This window comes from Hyperoodon ampullatus, assembly GCF_949752795.1.
Source record: "Hyperoodon ampullatus genome assembly, chromosome: 1".
Lineage (NCBI taxonomy): Eukaryota > Metazoa > Chordata > Mammalia > Artiodactyla > Ziphiidae > Hyperoodon > Hyperoodon ampullatus.
The window spans coordinates 39,169,833-39,184,084 of NC_136914.1; positions in this window are offsets into that span (position 1 = coordinate 39,169,833).

Sequence of the window (14,252 nt, forward strand, 5' to 3'; positions counted from 1 at the left end):
CCGTTTAAAGGAGCTCCAGAGATGGGTGTGAGCTGCGGCTATCAGCGCTGACCCCAGAGGCGGGCATGAGACTCTAAGGCTGCTGCTGCAGCCACCAAGAAGCCTGTGTGCAAGCACATGTCACTATCCACATTACTCCTTCTAGGAGCATATGCAGCCCGCCACGGTCAGCGTCCCGTGATCCAGGGACAACTTCCTCGGGAGAACACACAGAGAGCCTCAGGCTGGTGCAGCGTCACCCCAAGCTCTGCCACCTCAGGCTCACCCCGAACCCTGTACCCCTCCATCCCCCCAACCTGAGTGAGCAACTGCCCCCAAATCAGCTGCTGCTTTAACCCCGTCTTGTCTGAGCAAAGAACAGATGCCCCCAGGCAACCTAAACACAGAGGCAGGGCCAAATCCAAAGCTGAATGCCAGGAACTGTGCAAACAAGGAAGAGAAAGGGAAATTTCTCCCAGCAGCCTCAGGAGCAGCGGATTAAATCTCCACAGTCAACTTGATGTACCCTGCATTTGTGGAATACCTGAATAGACAACAAATCATCGCAAATTGAGGAGGTAGACTTTGGAAACAACGATATATTTTTTCCCCCTTTTTCTCTTTTTGTGACTGTGTGTGCATATGCTTCTGTGTGTCACTTTGTCTGTATAGCTTTGCTTTTACCATTTGCCGTAGGACTCTGTGTGTCCGTTGGTTTTTTTTTTAATATTGTTTTCAGTGATTGTTATCCTTTGTGGATATGTTTTTTGGTTTGGTTGTTTTCTTCTTTCTTTCTTTCTTTTTTTTAATTACTTAAAAAATTTTTAATTTTAATTTTAATTATTTTATTTTATTTTATTTTATCATTTTCTTTCCTTTTTTCTCCCTTTTATTCTGAGGTATGTGGATGACAGGCTCTTGGTGATCCAGCCAGGGGTCAGGGCTGTGCCTCTGAGGTGGGAGAGCCAAGTCCAGGATTGGTTCACCAGAGACCTCCCAGCTCCACATAATATCAAATGGTGAAAATCACCCAGAAATCTCCATCTCAATGCCAAGACCCAGCTCCACTCAACGACCATCAAGCTACAGTGCTAGACACCCTATGCCAAACAACTAGCAAGACAGGAACATGACACCACCCATTAGCAGAGAGGCTGCCTAAAATCATAATAAGATCAGAGACACCCCAAAATACACCACCAGACATGGACCAACCCACCAGAAAGACAAGATCCAGCCTCATCCACCAGAACACAGGCACTAGTCTCCTCCACCAGGAAGCCTACACAACCCACTGAAACAACCTTAGCCACTGGGGACAGACACCAAAAACATTGGGAATTATGAACCTGCAGCCTGTGAAAAGGAGACCCCAAACATATTAAGTTAAGCAACATGAGAAGGCAAAGAAACACACAGCACATAAGGGAGAAGGTAAAAACCTACCAGACCTAAAAACTGAAGAGGAAATAGGCAGTCTACCTGAAAAAGAATTCAGAATAATGATAGTAAAGATGATCCAAAATCTTAGAAATAGAATGGAGAAAATACAAGAAACGTTTAACAAGGAACTATAAGGACTAAAGAGCAAACAGTGATGAACAACAAAATAAATGAAATTAAAAATTATCTACAAGGAATCAATAGCAGAATAACTGAGGCAGAAGAACAGATAAGTGACTTGGAAGATAAATTAGTGGAAAAAACTACTGCAAAGCAGAATAAAGAAAAAAGAATGAAAAGAATTGAGGACAGTCTCAGAGACTTCTGGTACAATATTAAATGCACCAACATTCAAATTATAGGGGTCCCAGAAGAAGAAGAGAAAAAGAAAGGGACTTAGAAAATATTTGAAGAGATTATAGATGAAAACTTCCCTAATATGGGAAAGGAAATAGTTAATCAGGAAGAACAGGAAGAACAAAGAATCCCATAGAGGATAAATCCAAGGAGAAACACACAAAGACACATATTAATCAAACTGTCAAAAATTAAATCCAAAGAAAATATATTAAAAGCAGCAGGGGAAAAACAACAAATAATAAACAAGGGAATCCCCATAAAGTTAACAGCTGATCTTTCAGCAGAAACACTGCAAGCCAAAGGGAGTGGGAGGACATATTTAAAGTGATGAAAGCAAAAAATCTACAACCAAGATTAGTCTACCCAGGAAGGATCTCATTCAGATTTCACAGAGAAGTTAAAACCTTTACAGACAAGCAAAAGCTAAGAGAATTCAGCACAACCAAACCAGCTTTAAAACAAACACTGAAGGAACTTCTCTAGGCAGGAAACACAAGAGAAGGAAAAGACCTACAAAAACAAACTCAAAACAACTGAGAAAATGGTCATAGGAACATTCGCATTGATAATTACCTTAAATGTAAATGGATAAAATACTCCAACCAAAAGACATAGACTGGCTGAATGGATACAAAAACAAGACCCATATATGCTGTCTACAAGAGACCCATTTCAGACCTAGGGACACATACAGACTCATAATGAGGGGATGGAAAAAATATTCAATGCAAATGGAAATCCAAAGAGAGCTAGAGTAGCAATACTCATGTCAGACAAAATTCTCTTTAAAACAAAGACTATTACAAGAGACAAAGAAGACACTACATAATGATCAAGGGATCAATCCAAGAATAAGATATAACAATTGTAAATATCTATGCACCCAACATAGGAGCACCTCAATACATAAGGCAAATACTAACAGCCATAAAAGGTGAAATTGACAGTAAAACAATCATAGCAGGGGACTTTAACACCCCACTTTCATCAATGGACAGATCATCCAAAATGAAAATAAATAAGGAAACACAAGCTTTAAATGATACATTTTAAAAGATGGACTTAATTGAAATTTATAGGACATTCCATCAAAAAACAACAGAATACACATTTTTCTCCAGTGCTCATGGAACATTCTCCAGGATAGACCATATCTTGGGTCACAAATCAAGCCTTGGTAAATTTAAGAAAATTGAAATTGTATCAAGTATCTTTTCCGACCACAACGCTATGAGACTAGATAACAATTAGAGGGAAAAAAACTGTTAAAAAAATACAAACAGATGGAGGTTAAACAATACACTACTTAGTAACCAAGAGATCACTGAAGAAATCAAAGATGAAATTAAAAAATACATAGAAACAAATGACAATGAAAACACGATGACCCAGAACCTATGGGATGCAGCAAAAGCAGTTCTAAGAGGGAAGTTTATAACAATACAATCCTATCTTAAGAAACAAGACACACCTCAAATAAACAAACTAACCTTACACCTAAAGCAATTACAGAAAGAAGAACAACAAAACCCCACAGTGAGCAAAAGAAAGAATTCATAAAGATCAGATCAGAAATAAATGAAAAAGAAATGAAGGAAACAATAGCAAAGATCAATAAAACTAAAAGCTGTTTATTTGAGCAGATAAACAAAATTGATAAACCATTAACCACACTCATCAAGAAAAAAGAGGGAGAAGACTCAATCAATAAAATTCGAAATGAAAAAGGAGAAGTAACAACTGACACTACAGAAATACAAAGGATCATGGGAGATTACTACAAGCAACTCTATGCCAATAAAATGGACAACATGGAAGAAATGGACAAATTCTTAGAAATGTACAACCTCACAATATTAAACCAGGAAGAGATAGAAAATATGCCCAACCAATCACAAGCACTGAAATTGAAACTGTGATTAAAAATCTTCCAACAAACAAAAGCCCAGGACCAGATGGCTTCACAGGCGAATTTAATCAAACATTTAGAGAAGAGCTAACACCTATCCTTCTCAAACTCTTTCAAAATATATCAGAGGGAGAAACACTCCAAAACTCATCCTATGAGGCCACCATCACCCTGATACCAAAACCAGACAAAGATATCACAAGAAAAGAAAAATACAGACCAATATCACTGATGAATATGGACACAAAAATCTTCAACAAAATACTAGCAAACAGAATCCAACAGCACATTAAAAGGATCATACACCACGATCAAGTGGAGTTTACTCCCGGAATGCAAGGTTTCTTCAATATACACAAATCAATCAATGTGATACACCATATTAACAAATTGAAAGAGAAAAATCATATGATCATCTCAGTAGATGCAGAAAAAGCTTTCAAAACAATTCAGCACCCATTTATGATAAAAACCATCCAGAAAGTAGGCATGGTGGGAACTTACCTCAACATAAATGAAAAACCCACAGCCAACATCGTCCCCAATGGTGAAAAAGTGAAACCATTTCCACTAAGATCAGGAACAAGACAAGGTTGCCCACTCTCACCACTATTATTCAAAATAATTTTGGAATTTTTATCCACAGCAATCAGAGAAGAAAAAGAAATAAAAGGAATCCAAATTGGAAAAGAAGAAGTAAAGCTGTCACTGTTTGTAAATGACATGATACTATACATAGAGAATCCTAAGGATGCTACCAGAAAACTACTACACCTAATCAATGAATTTGGTAAAGTAGCAGGATACAAAATTAATGCACAAAAATGTCTTTCATTCCTATACAGTAATGATGAAAAATCTGAAAGTGGAATTTAGAAAACACTCCCATTTACCACTGCAACAAAAAGAATAAAATATCTAGGAATAAACCCACCTAAGGAGATAAAAGACCTGTGTGCAGAAAATTATAAGACACTGATGAAAGAAATTAAAGATGATACAAATAGATGGAGAGATATACCATGTTCTTGGAATGGAAAAATCAACGTTGTGAAAATGACTATACTACCCACAGCAATCTACAGATTTAATGCAATCCCTATCAAACTACCACTGGCATTTTTCACAGAACTAGAACAAAAATTTTCACAGTTTGTATGGAAACACAAAAGACCTCGAATAGCCAAAGCAATCTTTAGAAAGAAAAACGGAGCTAGAGGAATCAGACTCCTGGACTTCAGACTATAGTACAAAGCTACAGTAATCAAAACAGTATGGTGCTGGCACAAAAACAGAAATATAGATCAATGGAACAGGAGAGAGAGTCCAGAGATAAACCCATACACATGGTCACCTTATCTTTGATAAAGGAGGCAAGAATATACAATGGAGAAAAGACAGCCTCTTCAATAAGTGGTGCTGGGAAAACTGTACAGCTACATGTAAAAGAATGAAATTAGAACACTTCCTAACACCATACACAAAAATAAACTGAAAATGGATTAGAGACCTAAATGTAAGGCCAGACACTATAAAACTCTTAGAGGAAATCATAGGCAGAACACTCTATGACATAAATCACAGCAAGATCCTTTTTGACCCACTTGCTAGAGAAATGGAAATAAAAACAAGAATAAACAAATGGGACCTAATGAAACTTAAAAGCTTTTGCATAACAAAGGAAACCATAAACAAGATAAAAAGGCAACCTCAGAATGGGAGAAAATATTTGCAAATGAAGCAACTGACAAAGGATTAATCTGCAAAATTTGTAAGCAGCTCATGCAGCTCAATATCAAAAAAACAAACAACCCAATCCAAAAATGGGCAGAAGACCTAAATAGACGTTTCTCCAAAGAAGATATACAGATTGCCAACAAACACATGAAAGAATGCTCAACATCATTAATAATTAGAGAAATGCAAATCTAAACTATAATGTGATATCATCTCACACTGGTCAGAATGACCATCATTAAAATTCTACAAACAATAAATGCTGGAGAGGGCGTGGAGAAAAAGGAACCCTCATACACTGTTGGTGGGAATGTAAATTGATACAGCCACTATGGAGAACAGTATGTAGATTCTTCAAAAAATGAAAAATAGAACTACCATGCGACCCAGCAATCCCACTACTGGGCATATACCCTGAGAAAACCATAATTCAAAAAGAGTCATGTACCACAATGTTCATTGCAGCTCTATTTACAATAGCCAGGACATGGAAGCAACCTAAGTGTCCACTGACAGATGAATGGATAAAGAAGATGTGGCACATATATACAATGGAATATTACTCAGCAATATAAGGAAATGAAATTGAGTTATTTTTAGTGAGGTGGATGGACCTAGGGACTATCATACAGAGTGAAGTCAGGAAGAGAAAAACAAATACTGTATGCTAACACATATATACGGAACCTAAAAAAAAAAAAAAAAAAAAAGGTCATGAAGAACCTAGGGGCAAGACGGGAATAAAGACACAGACCTACTAGAGAATGGACTTGAGGACATAGGGAGGAGGAAGGGTAAGCTGGGACAAAGTGAGAGAGTGGTAGTGTATATATGGACATATATACACTACCAAATGTAAAATAGATAGCTAGTGGGAAGTAGTTGCATAGCACAGGGAGATCAGCTTGGTGCTTTGTGACCAGCTAGAAGGGTGGGATAGGGAGGGTGGGAGGAAGGGATATGCAAGAGGGAAGAAATATGGGGATATATGTATATGTATAACTGATTCACTTTGTTATAAAGCAGAAACTAACACACCATTATAAAGCAATTATACTCCAATAAAAATGTTCAGGAAAAAAGAAAGATATTCTCGGGCTTCCATGGTGACTCAGTGGTTAAGAATCTGCCTGCCAATGCAGGGGACACAGGTTCGAGCCCTGGTCTGGGAAGATCCCACATGCCACAGAGCACCACAACTACTGAGCCTGCACTCCAGAGCCTGCAAGATCCAACTACTGAAGCCCGTGTGCCTACAGCCCATGCTCCACAGCAAACAAGCCACCACTATGAGAAGCCCACGCACTGCAATGAAAAGTAGCTCCTGCTCGCCGCAACTAGAGAAAGCCCGCATGCAGCAATGAAGACCCAACACAGACAAAAATAAATAAAATAAATTAAAATTTATTCTGGCTTTAAATATTTCATTAGGCTTATCAATCATTTAAATAGCTTGCAATAAGTTCAATTACACAGGTATCATCTATTCTTTAAGGTGAGATATAACTCAGCTGGAACCCATCTTGTCCTAGTAGCTCTTTTATGATACTCTGGTTTCTCTTCAGACTGTATAAATCTTTTGCCTTTTTTTTTTTTTTTTTTTTTTTTAGTTTCTGCTTTATAACAAAGTGAATCAGTCATACATATACATCTGTTCCCACATCCCCTCCCTCATGCATCTCCCTCCCTCCCACCCTCCCCATCCCACCCCTCCAGGCGGTCACAAAGCACCGAGCTGATCTCCCTGTGCTCTGCGGCTGCTTCCCACTATCTATCTACCTTACGTTTGGTAGTGTATATATGTCCATGCCTCTCTTTCGCTTTGTCACAGCTTCCCCTTCCCCTTCCCCATATCCTCAAGTCCATTCTCAAGTAGGTCTGTGTCTTTATTCCCGTTTTACCCCTAGGTTCTTCATGACATTTTTTTTTTTTTAATTCCATATATATGTGTTAGCATACGGTATTTGTCTTTCTCTTTCTGACTTACTTCACTCTGTATGACAGACTCTAGGTCTATCCACCTCATTACAAATAGCTCAGTTTCGTTTCTTTTTATGGCTGAGTAATATTCCATTGTATATATGTGCCACATCTTCTTTATCCATTCATCCGATGATGGACACTTAGGTTGTTTCCAGCTCCGGGCTATTGTGAATAGAGCTGCAATGAACATTTTGGTACATGTCTCTTTTTGAATTATGGTTTTCTCAGGGTATATGCCTAGTAGTGGGATTGCTGGGTCATATGGTAGTTCTATTTTTAGTTTTTTAAGGAACCTCCATACTGTTCTCCATAGTGGCTGTACCAATTCACATTCCCACCAGCAGTGCAAGAGTGTTCCCTTTTCTCCACACCCTCTCCAGCATTTATTGTTTCTAGATTTCTTGATGATGGCCATTCTGACTGGTGTGAGATGATATCTCATTGTAGTTTTGATTTGCATTTCTCTAATGATTAATGATGTTGAGCATTCTTTCATGTGTTTGTTGGCAGTCTGTATATCTTCTTTGGAGAAATGCCTATTTAAGTCTTCTGCCCATTTTTGGATTGGGTTGTTTGTTTTTCTGCTATTGAGCTGCATGAGCTGTTTATAAATTTTAGAGATTAATCCTTTGTCAGTTGCTTCATTTGCAAATATTTTCTCCCATTCTGAGGGTTGTCTTTTGGTCTTGTTTATGGTTTCCTTTGCTGTGCAAAAGCTTTGAAGTTTCATTAGGTCCCATTTGTTTATCTTTGTTTTTATTTCCATTTCTCTAGGAGGTGGGTCCAAAAGGATCTTGCTGTGATTTATGTCATAGAGTGTTCTACCTATGTTTTCCTCTAAGAGTTTGATAGTTTCTGGCCTTACATTTAGGTCTTTAATCCATTTTGAGCTTATTTTTGTGTATGGTGTTAGGGAATGATCTAATCTCATACTTTTACATGTCCCTGTCCAGTTTTCCCAGCACCACTTATTGAAGAGGCTGTCCTTTCTCCACTGTACATTCCTGCCTCCTTTATCAAAGATAAGTTGGCCATATGTGCGTGGGTTTATCTCTGGGCTTTCTATCCTGATCCACTGATCTATCTTTCTGTTTTTATGCCAGTACCACACTGTCTTAATTACTGTAGCTTTGTAGTATAGTCTGAAGTCAGGCAGCCTGATTCCTCCAGCTCCGTTTTTCGTTCTCAAGATTGCTTTGGCTATTCGGGGTCTTTTGTTTTTCCAAACAAATTTTGAAATTTTTTGTTCTACTTCTGTGAAAAATGCCAGTGGTAGTTTGATAGGGATTGCATTGAATCTGTAGATTGCTTTGGGTAGTAGAGTCATTTTCACAATATTGATTCTTCCAATCCAGGAGCATGGTATATCTCTCCATCTATTTATATCATCTTTAATTTCTTTCATCAGTGTCTTATAATTTTCTGCATACAGGTCTTTTGTCTCCTTAGGTAGGTTTATTCCTAGATATTTTATTCTTTTTGTTGCAATGGTAAATGGGAGTGTTTTCTTGATTTCATTTTCAGATTTTTCATCATTAGTGTACAGGAATGCCAGAGATTTCTGTGCATTAATTTTGTATCCTGCTACTTTACCAAATTCATTGATTAGCTCTAGTAGTTTTTCGGTAGCATCTTTAGGATTCTCTATGTATAGTATCATGTCATCTGCAAACAGTGACAGCTTTACTTCTTCTTTTCCAATTTGGATTCCTTTTATTTCCTTTTCTTCTCTGATTGCTGTGGCTAAAACTTCCAAAACTATGTTGAATAAGAGTGGTGAGAGTGGGCAGCCTTGTCTTGTTCCTGATCTTAGTGGAAATGGTTTCAGTTTTTCACCATTGAGGACAATGTTGGCTGTGGGTTTGTCATATATGGCCTTTATTATGTTGAGGAAAGTTCCCTCTATGCCTACTTTCTGCAGGGTTTTTATCATAAATGGGTGTTGAATTTTGTCGAAAGCTTTCTCTGCATCTATTGAGATGATCATATGGTTTTTCTCCTTCAACTTGTTAATATGGTGTATCACATTGATTGATTTGCGTATATTGAAGAATCCTTGCATTCCTGGAATAAACCCCACTTGATCATGGTGTATGATCCTTTTAATGTGCTGTTGGATTCTGTTTGCTAGTATTTTGTTGAGGATTTTTGCATCTATGTTCATCAGTGATATTGACCTGTAGTTTTCTTTCTTTGTGACATCCTTGCCTGGTTTTGGTATCAAGGTGATGGTGGCCTCGTAGAATGAGTTTGGAAGTGTTCCTTCCTCTGGTATTGTTTGGAAGAGTTTGAGAAGGATGGGTGTTAGCTCTTCTCTAAATGTTTGATAGAATTCACCTGTGAAGCCATCTGGTCCTGGGCTTTTGTTTGATGGAAGATTTTTAATCACAGTTTCAATTTCAGTGCTTGTGATTGGTCTGTTCATATTTTCTATTTCTTCCTGAGTCAGTCTTGGTAGGTTGTGCATTTCTAAGAATTTGTCCATTTCTTCCAGGTTGTCCATTTTATTGGCATAGAGTTGCTTATAGTAATCTCTCATGATCTTTTGTATTTCTGCAGTGTCAGTTGTTACTTCTCCTTTTTCATTTCTAATTCTACTGATTTGAGTCTTCTCCCTTCTTTTCTTGATGAGTCTGGCTAATGGTTTGTCAATTTTGTTTATCTTCTCAAAGAACCAGCTTTTAGTTTGGTTGATCTTTGCTATCGTTTCCTTCATTTCTTTTTCATTTATTTCTGATCTGATCTTTATGATTTCTTTCCTTCTGCTAACTTTGGGGGTTTTTTGTTCTTCTTTCTCTAATTGCTTTAGGTGCAGGGTCAGGTTGTTTACTCGAAATGTTTCCTGTTTCTTAAGGTGGGATTGTATTGCTATAAACTTCCCCCTTAGAACTGCTTTTGCTGCGTCCCATAGGTTTTGGGTCATCGTGTCTCCATTGTCATTTGTTTCTAAGTATTTCTTAATTTCCTCTTTGATTTCTTCAGTGATCACTTCATTATTGAGTAGTGTATTGTTTAGCCTCCATGTGTTTGTATTTTTCACAGATCTTTTCCTGTAATTGATGTCTAGTCTCATAGCATTGTGGTCGGAAAAGATACTTGATACAATTTCAATTTTCTTAAATTTACCAAGGCTTGATTTGTGACCCAAGATATGATCTATCCTGGAGAATGTTCCATGAGCACTTGAGAAAAATGTGTATTCTGTTGTTTTTGGGTGGAATGTCCTATAAATATCAATTAAGTCCATCTTGTTTAATGTATCATTTAAAGCTTGTGTTTCCTTATTTATTTTCATTTTGGATGATCTGTCCATTGGTGAAAGTGGGGTGTTAAAGTCCCCTACTATGATTGTGTTACTGTCGATTTCCCCTTTTATGGCTGTTAGTATTTGCCTTATGTATTGAGGTGCTCCTATGTTGGGTGCATAAATATTTACAATTGTTATATCTTCTTCTTGGATCGATCCCTTTATCGTTATGTAGTGTCCTTCTTTGTCTCTTCTAATAGTCTTTATTTTAAAGTCTATTTTGTCTGATATAAGAATTGCTACTCCAGCTTTCTTTTGATTTCCATTTGCATGGAATATCTTCTTCCATCCCCTTACTTTCAATCTGTATGTGTCTCTAGGTCTGAAGTGGGTCTCTTGTAGACAGCATATATATGGGTCTTGTTTTTGTATCCATTCAGCCACTCTGTGTCTTTTGGTGGGAGCATTTAGTCCATTTACATTTAAGGTAATTATTGATATGTATGTTCCTATTCCCATTTCCTTAATGGCTTTGGGTTCGTTATTGTAGGTATAGTCCTTCTGTTGTGTTTCTTGCCTAGAGAAGTTCCTTTAGCATTTGTTGTAAAGCTGGTTTGGTGGTGCTGAACTCTCTCAGCTTTTGCTTGTCTGTAAAGGTTTTAATTTCTCCATCAAATCTGAATGAGATCCTTGCTGGGTAGAGTAATCTTGGTTGCAGGTTTCTCTCCTTCATCACTTTAATTATGTCCTGCCACTCCCTTCTGGCTTGTAGAGTTTCTGCTGAGAGATCAGCTGTTAACCTGATGGGGATTCCCTTGTGTGTTATTTGTTGTTTTTCCCTTGCTGCTTTTAATATGATTTCTTTGTGTTTAATTTTTGACAGTTTGATTAATATGTGTCTTGGCGTATTTCTTCTTGGATTTATTCTGTATGGGACTCTCTGTGCCTCCTGGACTTGATTAACTATTTCCTTTCCCATATTAGGGAAGTTTTCAACTATAATCTCTTCAAATATTTTCTCAGTCCCTTTCTTTTTCTCTTCTTCTTCTGGAACACCTATAATTCGAATGTTGGTGCGTTTAATGTTGTCCCAGAGGTCTCTGAGACTGTCCTCTGTTCTTTTCATTCTTTTTTCTTTATTTTTCTCTGCATCAGTTATTTCCACTATTTTATCTTCCACCTCACTTATCCGTTCTTCTGCCTCAGTTATTCTGCTATTGATCCCATCTAGAGTATTTTTCATTTCATTTATTGTGTTTTTAATCGATGCTTGATTCATCTTTAGTTCTTCTAGGTCCTTGTTAACTGTTTCTTGCATATTGTCTATTCTATTTCCAAGATTATGGATCTGGGAAATAGAATCTTGGATCAGCTTTACTATCATTATTCTGAATTCTTTTTCAGGGAGACTGCCTATTACCTCTTCATTTGTTAGGTCTGGTAGGTTTTTATCTTGCTCCTTCACCTGCTGTGTGTTTTTCTGCTTTCTCATTTTGCTTATGTTACTGTGTTTGGGGTCTCCTTTTTGCAGGCTGCAGATTCGTAGTTCCCGTTGTTTTTGGTGTCTGTCCCCCGTGGCTAAGGTTGTTTCAGTAGGTTGTGTAGGCTTCCTGGTGGGGGGGACTAATGCCTGTGTTCTGGTGGTTGAAGCTCGATCTTGTCTTTCTGGTGGACAGGTCCACGTCTGGTGGTGTGTTTTGGGGTGCCTGTGGCCTTATTATGTTTTTAGGTATCCTCTCTGCTAATGGGTGGGGTTGTGTTCCTGCCTTGCTAGTTGCTTGGCATAGGGTGACCAGCACTGTAGCTTGCTGGTCGTTGACTGAAGCTGGGTGCTGGTGTTGAGATGGAGATCCCTGGGAGATTTTCGCTGCTTGATATTATGTGGAGCTGGGAGGTCTCTTGTGGACCCGTGTCCTGAAGTTGGCTCTCCCACTTCAGAGGCACAGCACTAACTCCTGGCTGCAGCACCAAGAGCCTTTCATCCACCCGGCTCAGAATAACAGTGAGAAAAAGTAGAAAGAAATAATTAGTAGAAGAAAGAAAGAGAGATTGAAAGAAAGGAAGAAGGGAAGTAAAGAAGGAAGGAAGGAAGAAAGAAAGAAAGGAGGGAGGGAGGAAGGATGGAAAGAAAAGAAAGAAAGGAGGGAGGGAGGGAGGAATGAAAGCAAAAGGAAGAGTGAATGGAAGAAGAGAGGGAGGGAGGGAGGAAGGAAAGAAAGAAAGAAAGAAAGGAGGGAGGGAGGGAGGGAGGAAGGAAAGAAAAAGAAAGTGGAAAGAAGAAGGGTGGGAGAGAGGGAGGGATGGAGGAAAGAAAAAGAAAGAAGGAAAGGAGGAGCGGAGGGAGGGAGGGAGGAAGGGAAGGGAGGAAAAAAAGAAAGAGCAGGTAAAGTAAAATAGAATAAAGTATGAAATATAGTAGCGTTATTAAAATTAAAAAGTAATTATTGAAAAAAAACACGGACCAAAAGAACCCTGGGACATATGGTGGAAGCAAAGCTATACAGAGAGAATCTTACACAGAAGATTACACATACACATTCACAAAAAGAGAGCAGGGGGAAAAATCAAAAATCTTGCTCTCCAAGTCCACCTCCTCGATTTGGGATAATTCGTTGTAAAAAGAGGAAAAGGGCGAAAAGTCTGAAATCTTGCTAAGTCCACCTCCTTAATTTGAGATAATTCGTTGTAAAAAGAGGAAAAAAAAAAGGGGGGGAAAGTCTTAAATCTTGTCCTCAAGGTCCACTTCCTCAATTTGGGATGATTCGCTGTCCATTCATGCACTCCACAGACGCAGGGCACATCAAATGGACCGTGGAGCTTTAATCCGCTGCCTCGGAGGCTGCACAGAGAGATTTCCCTGTCTCTGCTCTCACAGCTCCCGGGTCTCAGCCTTGGACCTGGCCCCGCCTCTGCGCGTAGGTCGCCGGAGGGCGTCCGCTCTTCGCTCAGACAGGACGGGTTTAAAGGAGCCGCTGATTCGGGGGCTCTGGCTCACTCAGGCAGAGGGGAGGGAGGGGAATGCCCTCTCCTCGCGCACCAGGCAACAAAAGGGAAAAAAGTCTCTTGCCTCTCCGGTAGCTCCAGACCCTTTCCCCGGACTCCCTCCGGGCTAGCACTAAGCCCTTCAGGCTCTCTTCCTGCCGCCAGCCCCAGTCCTCTCCCTGCGCTCCGACTGAAAGCCGATACCCGAGCCTCAGCTCCCAGCCCCGCCCGCCCTGGCGGCCGAGCAGACAAGTCTCTCGGGCTGGTGTGTGCCTGAGGGCACCGATCCTCTGTGCCAAAATCTCTCTGCTTTGCCCTCCACACCCCTGTTGCTGTGCTCTCCTCCGCTACTCCGAAGCTTTCCCCCTCCGCCACCTGCAGTCTCCGCCCGCGAAGGGGCTTGTAGTGTGTAGAAACCTTCCCTCCTTCACGGCTCCCTCCCACTGGTGCAGGTCCCGTCCATATCCTATTGTCTCTGTTTATTCTTTTTTTCTTTTGACCTACCCAGGTATGTGGGGAGTTTCTTGCCTTTTGGGGGGTCTGAGGTCTTCTGTCAGCGTTCAGTAGGTGTTCTGTTGGAGTTGTTCCACGTGTAGATGAATTTCTGATGTA